General features: G+C 42.7%; 1 protein-coding gene across 3 annotated transcripts in view; it reads right to left on the reverse strand.

Annotated features, from left to right (window-relative positions):
• Nucleotides 1-3,319, reverse strand: part of LOC125639791 (interleukin-1 receptor type 1) — an 80,686-nt gene extending 77,367 nt beyond the window's left edge. For 2 of the 3 annotated variants that reach the window (XM_048857493.2, XM_075130413.1), the window contains exons 1-2: nucleotides 3,224-3,319; nucleotides 2,975-3,067 (exon numbers count right to left, since the gene is read on the reverse strand). The gene's annotated coding sequence lies outside the window, so the exon portion shown is untranslated. Of the gene's footprint in view, nucleotides 1-2,974; nucleotides 3,068-3,183 lie in introns of all 3 variants that reach the window. The other variant, XM_048857499.2, reaches the window with a different exon arrangement.
• Nucleotides 3,320-8,867: the final 5,548 nt, after the last annotated feature.

The raw sequence follows: 8,867 nt of genomic DNA on the forward strand, positions 1-8,867 counted from the left end.
TCATCTTGGATCTCCAGCTTTGCTTCCCAATATAGCTACATAGCCTCCACTATCTGCTTATCTGTTGGTCCATTTCCAAAGAAGTGAACAACTCACACTTAGTTTAGGTGAATAACCCGGAGCAAGTATGTGAGTGACCATCACAATGACAGGTTGTAAGAATATAAAAAAGGATTCTGTAGGAAGTGAGCAAATTACCTAAGTTTTTTTCAGAACCTTTAATTAACCCTGTTTGTTACAACAGTGTTAGTCATCCTGGCCCAGATCCTCAAATGGTATTTAGGCACCCACCTCCCAGTAAAATCAATGGAATTAGGTGCCTAATCACCTTTGATGATTTGGGCCCATGTCCCTAGATGACTTCAACCTCTTATTGTTTACATTTCTTTTTTTTTTTTTAAAGAAAGATTCTGAACTTAGAAAAAGGCAGCATCTCAGACCCTAAGGGCCACCTGAGTTTACTACACTCATGAACCCTTTGTGAAGTAAAGCTTGTTTAAAGTATTGCCATCCCTGCTCAGTCCAAATAGTTGATGTAGGGCAGAAGCAAGTGGGAAAACAAAAGTTGTGCAGAGAGGTTTATGCTCTTTCTTCCAGACTCCCATAGATCAAGTATATGCATTGCTTAAATATGCACAAATACATTGGCCCCAAATGTCCTCCTGATCCATGAAGCAAAATACACAATTCTGACATCTCAAGGTCCAGGTTTCCTGAAATGATCAACTGCCACTACAAGCAAACAACAACAAAAATCAGGTTCTGGGCAACTTTAAATAGTCAGTTTGTGACCTAGGCCCAATCCAACTCCTGTTAAAGTCAAAATGACTTCAGGGTGAATTGGCCTGGACCACATCCCCTAGCAAAAGGAATTTGGAATTGATCCTGACCAATGGGAAATCTTGGCAAGTGATCATAACAAGTGGTGCCATCGTCTTCATCAGCGTATCAAAGTCCATGACAGGAGCTGGCTCCTACAGCTTGAAGAGAGAAGAGCCCGTAGGAAGCAAGCAGTTCCCAATCAAGATACAGACATTTGCATAACTGCCAAAGATAGTGCAAGCCTCGGATTGGCCCATTCAGTCACATGAGACATTGCAAACCATCTACATCATAAGCTGCAATTTCCACCGTCTCTTGCAGACGAAAGGATGCCAACACAGGTTTAAAAACAGAGCTGGAAAAATGAAAACACTTCTGAAACTGAATCTAGTGTAAGATGCAGTATTATTGTAGCTATGTAGGTCCCAAGATGGGAGAGAGAGATTGAGAAGGTAGGTGAGGTCTTTTATTGGACCAACTTCTGTCTCTCTCACCAACAGAATAAAAACAGATTACCCACCCAACTTGTCTCTCTAGTGTCAGACTCTTTTTCAGCTCATGAAAATACACAAGTTCACCCTAGTGTGACACTGTTGTAACTGGAGTAAGTCAGCTTTGGCCCCTTACTTGTGCGCTGGTTTATACAATTGTCTTTTGTCATTTCAGAGTTATTTCATACGATTGAAACAGGAACAACATTTCATAACAGGCAGAAGCACTTGTCGTAGAATTTCTAAGACAGACAGACTTAAAGAACTAACTAAAGTCTTTTCCCACAGCATTAATTCAAGCTTATGTTTTGGTCTACCTACCTCTTAGATTCTAAAATATATTTTATGGGAATGTAAAACCCACTCAATCATCTTAATCACTTCCTCGGAGAGGAAGCGTGGTCCAGTAGCTAGGGTGTTAGTCTGGGCTTGCAACTGAAGTTAGACACGATGGTGCTTTTGAAAATTCCAGTAGGTGCCTAAATACCATTTAAATTCAGAATTTTAAATTCTGTCCCTTAGTTTCAGTGTTCCTCAGTTCCCCATCTGTAAAGTAGGGATAGCAGCAGCTCCCTACCTCACGGGGCAGTTGTGAGGATAAATCCATTAAAGATGGTTAGGTGCTCAGATACTACCGTGATGGGGCCATAAGTAGCTTAGACAGATGGTTCGTGTACATGCATGTGAGAGGAAGACCTATTTTGTGAATGTATTAAACCAAAAAATATATATATTCTTGTGTGTTCCATAAACAGACTCATTATACGAATTCCATAAAATGCCTTCATACCTGTCTCTAACTCAGGTCAAATCACTATACATACATATTAATATTTATAACTGAGTGGGCTTGAAAGCAACACTAGCATCAAAAAATTGCTGAGCTATATGAGCTGGCTGATGAGGAGGCCTCGTTCAATGGACTGGTTTTAACCCCAACTACCTTTGTTTTCTGATTAGAAGACTGATTAGAATGCCTCCAATAGCCATTTTGCCAAATTGCTCATGACCTGTTCTTGTACAACAGCCTTAGAAACTCTTATGGATTGCTTGGCCACAGTTGTACAAGAAAGAAAACTGTGACCGATCTAAAATAAGACTCAAGACAGAGTGGGAGGTCTGGAGCTCATTTGTGTGAGCATTCCTCTCATCTCGGAGTGTTGCAATTCCCTATGACGCAGGGACTTTTTTGGCATACCACCACAGGCTGACCTTTTCCCTGACTAGGGGAGTCATTGTCCACAGCTTCCTACAAACTGCAGTTACTGAGTGCTCAGGGAGGACTTAGTGTTCTACAGTTCTCAATTTTCGTAACTATTAATAAACTATAGATACGCAGGGTATAGATTATCTTTATTCAAACTTTCCTGAAATGCAATGCATGCATTAGCTTAATTTATACTCACAAACAACTGTAAACATTTGTTACAATGCCTGGAAGTAATGAGAAATCAGTGGCAGATAGATACCTTTTGAGGGCCTGATCTAAAGTCTAGGACACCATTGAAATCTCAGTGGGCTTTGGTTTAGCCCTTAAAGCCAGTCAGAACTTCTCATAAAATTTAGTCATTTTACTGCACAACATAGAAAAGCTAATGACAACATTAAATCCAGAGAAAAGATCACATAGTCCAATAAACATTTGACTTTAACTATCTTACTTCACATGTAAATTGGGAACGGCACCTCCACTTCTGTCTTATAGGTGATCCTCCAAAGGAAGAATTCTGAGCTGTAGCTGGCCTTTTAAAAACCTGTATATGAAGAAAATTAAGAAAACACTTTCAACAAGCAGCACTTCAGTTCTCCATCTTTTTCCTCCCCCAAAGCTTTTATATCCAGTTTTTACACTATATTAAAATATACATACAGGACAGTTGCTAGTATGTTTTTATCTTGCTATTAATTACCGCTGTTTGTGAAAGAGCGACGACAAAAGGGAAAGTTCTTGTCTTATACTTTTGTTACGCTGAATCAGTTAGTTTTTGAATCCTCTAGGAACGGCACTTTCAGGAAGTCTGAACAGGAAACTATGAGCTGGGCATATTGTCAAGAAGTGTCAGAAAGATGCCAGAAAGTTGCAAAACACAAGCTTTAGTCAACTCACATGAACCACTAAATGGTTCTCTTTTAACCATTCCCTTCACTCAAAAATTCTGTGAAAAGCCGCTGAACTGAATGGCAGCATCAATTTCAGTAACAAAACCCATGGTACTGTTTTTCATTCTGTACTATAAACCTCTTCATTTCCTCATCTGTCACACCATCTCCTTTGGTGTTTTTCATGAATGCACACACAAAGTCTGATCTCATCTCCCACCGATTTTACACACAAGTACTTCAAATAAAGTTATCCCAAATGTACACGGGGTAAGTGAGATTAAAAAAATCAGACCTAAATGTGTAAACATTCTGCATAGCAGATCAATGAGTTCATAAAGATCAAAGCTTTTAGAAAGTCTATATTGTTAAAGGAAATTTGCCAGCATCTCTGTCAAACCATCTAGCTTTTTTTCCCCAAGGTAACTGCAGTCAGAGCTGCTTACATTTGAGCCTGACAGTAGCAACAATGTGACATTAGCATTTTAATAACCAATATATAGTTATTGCAAAACCATGTATATAGTACAAATCTCTCATTGCACTAAATGTGAACTCACTTCAGCCTTGCCACGCCCATTAAAAATACATAAGACTTTAAACTTTATTTAACAAAATGTATTTGATTTGATAGAACCATGTAGAGAAAGAGGTATATGTATGTTTAAAGATGAATGAAATTGATACAAGACAAAAAGTGCTGGAAAGACTTCATTGTCCAGTCATCTCTGCTGAATCAGAGGGGAATCAGAAAGACGTGTTTCTATGTTAAGGCCTCACACACTGCCTGTTGAGGCTAATAATCAGGCCCTAATGCAGCCAGGAGTGCCCTCTGCAGCCAGAGATAGAACTGGTCCTGGAATCCTGTCAACAGTGGCCACACGCAAGCTGCAGCAGTCAGGAGCTGTCTGAGAACACAACTTTCCTTTTTTGACCCTAAAAATAAAAAACCTAATAACCACCACAAAATGAAAAAATTGGCTTTTTTCTTTCCCAGAGATAACTGTGGAGTAAATATGCTCAGGAATATGGGTGGGAGAAAAGCTATTAATTCTGAAAGTTAACCTAGGAAAAATAAGCCCTTTTAACACTTAAACTTGAAAGATTTTTAATGCTAGAAACAAATCATAAGACTCCCACTTAAGCCCTGTTTGGAGGGCCTTGTGCTGACCTCACACAGGAGTGAATTGCACCCCAGTGAAGAAATTAGGACATTTTGTGTGATAGAGGGGAATATACCCTTCTGTCATGGGGTATACTCACCACTAGGAGGTGACTTCTCCTGGCCGCTCTGGGAATTAGCTCCAGTCATGTCTCATGTCCCCTCTGTCACTTGTCCATGCACCTTGCTGCTTCTCTCTCTCTCTCTTTCTGCAACTCATGATGCTCTCTTTGTAATTTGGGCCTCCAGCCAGCTCTCTATAGTCCTCCCACTGGATGACTGTCCTAGACAGTCTTCTGCTCCACTGCCTGGTCTGTGCCACCTCCCCAGTGGTTGGTAGGGAACCAGGGCCCACGTACTATTTCAGGTTCCATCCCAGGGACCCAACAACCAGCAGCCAACATCTGCAGTGTCCCAAACCTTCCTACTGTTTCACTGGGCTGCTCCTACTTCACCTCTGTCAGACTTTTTCTCCACTTTTCTCTGGGTTGGCCCTTCCCTCAGGACCAGGACCTCCGGGCTTCTATTTTCCCCCATTTTCCTCCTTTCCCTCTCTAAGGCTAGAGAGAGAGTGTGACTGCAGCTCCATTCTGCTTCGAGGCTTTATCTCCTTCTCAGCTGGGCTCAATTCCTAATCAGGGGTTGTTTATCTAGCTTAATTCCCCTCAGGTGCAGCCTATCAAGTTAATTGCCCCCTTCTCAGTCTCATTAACCCTTTCAAGCCTGGTGTGGGGTGAACACCCCATCATATCTTCCAAATCTTTCCTTCTTTTTATTAACTAAAGCCTTGAAGAGGTGGAAACTTAACAGTTAATTATTCTGAGTCCTGCTAATAAAGCTTTGGAAGCTGCCAAAACCACATCATTTGAGGATAATTTGAGCGAAAGCTTGCCTCTCTCCTTTTTTATGCCAAATACCCTATGCAAATTCTCATATTACCCAAAATGTAAGTCTTTCAGGGGAGGTGTACAGGATGAAATCCTTGCTCCACTGAAGACAATGTACATCCAGTAAAGTGACTAAGGCATCAGGATTTCATGTAAATATGATGTTGTGTGTACCCATTTTTCATTCTAATGACTGACACACACAATAGAACTGACTTGTTTCCTGGTAGCTACTCAAGCAAGCCTTTAAACCTCTCCTATGCGGGAAGCGTTTAGCCAAGAAAAAGAGCATTCTCTCTTATCTCACCCTGATTTTTCATTCTTTTTTTCTTCATCCTCCTTCTATATTATAAGTAATGGGAAGTAAATGAAAATAAAGTGAGATACCTTGATTGGGGCAGGGGGTTGGGGTGCAGGAGGGAGTGCGGCAGTCAGCCACTGGGAGGGAATTTGGGTGCTGGCTCTGGGCTGGGACAGGGAATTGGGATGTGGGAGGAGGTAAGGGCTCTGGACTGGGTCAGGGTGTTGGGATGCAGGAGAAGGTGACGGGGGGCAGCACTTACCTCAGGCAGTGCAGCTCCTAAAGCCACTGGCACACAACCCTCTGGCAGTGGCTCCTAGGCGGGGGGGGGGCAGGCGGTCTCTGTATGCCGCTGCCCGCAGGCGCCGCCCCTGCAGCTCCCATTGGCTGCAGTTCCAGGCCAATGGGAGCTGTGGAGTCAGCCGTTGGGCAGCACGCTGAGACACTCCCCCCCCCCACCCAAGGGGCTGCAGGGACATGCCGGTCACTTCGGGAGCAGCGTGGGGCCACCGGCCATGGCAGACAGGCAGGCAGCCTGCCTGAGCCCTGCTGCGCCGCTGGACAGGACTCAGGGACAGGTTGTCAGATGAGATTTCTCCTGCATGTTGGGGGCCCTGTGCCACCACATGGTTTGTTTCATGGTAAATCCACTCCTGAGCTGGCCCACAAGGACTCCCCCATTTTCTTCATTTAAACCCTTCCACTTATTCTGTGACGCACACAAGAAATTAAGCTATCTACTTAGCTGTTGAACTGATAACTCTCATGACTGAGCTGTTCATCACTATGGAGGGAGGGGCGAGAGGACACCAGAAGCTGGGGGTGGGGGAGTTGCTGTGAAGAGAAGACAAGAGGGTTGTACGATGGAGAGAACAGGGGAGAATCTTAAAAATAGAAGCAAGCAAATGTATGACGATTAAGACCCATACCTCTCATCACCCTTATTGCTCTACTTATGTGTCACAATCCTTCCACCACCCCCTCCCCCCAGCCTTTCCCTGTGTGTCTTTTTAAAATATTTATCCCAAAGAGCACAGAGTCTGTGTTTTTATTTGTGTTTGGAAAGTGCATAGCACAGCTTGGGGCACTACAGCAATCTTAATATTAAATACAGATCTACTCACAATGCTGTGGAAATGGTCATCCCACATCTCAGCTCCCGCCCTAGTTATGCAGCCTGAACCCTGAGGGCTGCTGGGAAGTCATTAGAAAGAAGCACAAATGCCTTAGAGACTAGCACATTTTGGCCATGGGTAATTAGTGGAATAGGTGGCTCTCATAAGGCTGCCCCCTCCTAGAGTACCCTGCAGCAAGCCAGGTTCACCTACCTCCGTTTCCCCCTTCAGAGTCCCCAGTAACTTCGCATGAGCTTTCTTGACTCAGTAATACTCTACCTTGGGGACAGTTATCATCAAAACATAGCCCAAACTAGTCCATAACAAAAATCCCCAGCAAAGTCCCTATATCACACCAGCTTACATTGTCCTTACAGACCCATGACATGATACCCCACATGCCACACCTGGCTCTAACAATCATCTTCAGTCCCTCTACCAAGAGGTCCACCCCAGCCTTTCCAACTGGAGTGCAACCCTACTCTTCCTGGTAGGAACCCCTACAGCATCTTGGCTGGGAAACCATCTTCACCATTGTACTCTAAGGCAACCCTGACTCCTCTCTCTTGTAGCACTCAGGTGCCCTCTTTTAAGCTTAAGTGGGTCAGCTGATAAGGCACAGGTGCAATGACCCGGCTCCCTCTTAAAGGGCTAGTATCATCCTGTGACTGAGGTGAACTGTAAGGGCATTTGCTTGCCCTTCATAGGAATAGATGCAAGCAGTCTGAGATGAGAAATCAGAGCTCAGTACACATTTGGGGCCAACAATCCTTACTCATGCAGAATTCCCACTGTATTCAATGAGAGTAGGAATGGCAGGATCAAGACTTTGAAAGTTAATGTTATTGTCTGCACGACAAAGGGGCTAAACAATATACAATGCTCCACTGAAGTAACTATATACTGACTCTCTAAGAATATGCAGTCGTATATTGGTTCTCCAGCACCGCAGAGCTGAAGCTGTACTTCATGTTATGTCATGTTTCAATTTTCTAAGGTACCGATTGATGCAAACTCTGATCTTCCTCCAGGATGTCATTTCAACGCTGTCCAGTGCAAAGTGGTTAGAAGCTACCCTATGTCCTAACCTCCTATGCACTTCAAGCATAGTTGCTGACAGGAAGCCTTTTACACCAAGCCCAAGATTTGTAAAGTTGTTAGTAATGGGGAAATTCACCAAGACATTGACATATCCTTTCAGGTAGTTCAGCTGTATAATAATTTATGCCATCTTGCTGCCAAGGTACTGTAATTGCATGCAATATACCCACAGTAGCACCACACTTTGAGTTTCTTTAAACATTTTGAGGGTTGTAGAGCTGGGATCTAAGTGTGCTGTGAATCAGCTGCAGGTGTAAATAGGCACTTTATGTAATGGGGAAGGGAGAAACAACCTTTAGCATGTTTTTCCTTCTCTCGTTTTAAATGGAATAATTATGGAAAAATCCCTGCACCCTTCTAAAAAAAAGTTACTTCTCATGGCTGTCATCATAAGGCTAAATCTGTTGTCTGTGATGTTATAGTCATGAATAATATATAGTCATGAATGATCTCTGGAATTTTTTTCTCAGTAGCAACCTTCAATTTGGCACCCATGTCCTTATGTAGGCAAATAGTTCTTAGTGCATTTTATAGCACCCCCAAATCAGGCAGTTATGTTTGTAATTGCAATAAAATATCAGTGCACCTGTTTGAGGCCACTATTATTTGCAGGTAAAAAATTATCAGAGCCAAATCAGAAGCCAAGTTCAGCTTAAGAAAATTCTCAAACAACTTTTGCAACATTATAATCAATAGGGTTGTGAACATCAAACATTAATGTGAACCATTTGCTGACTTGCTTCTGACGTCCAATTCCCAGCTGCCAAAATAGCCATTGCGTAAGTCACTTGAAAACAAACATTGAGGGCAAATAACATTTGAAATGTCTTCTTGGTAAAAGCAAACAACTCATAATGGAAACTTACAGAAGACAAGACAGATGGAAAC

The sequence above is a fragment of the Caretta caretta genome, chromosome 1 (genome assembly GCF_965140235.1).
Source record: "Caretta caretta isolate rCarCar2 chromosome 1, rCarCar1.hap1, whole genome shotgun sequence".
Taxonomy (NCBI): domain Eukaryota; kingdom Metazoa; phylum Chordata; order Testudines; family Cheloniidae; genus Caretta; species Caretta caretta.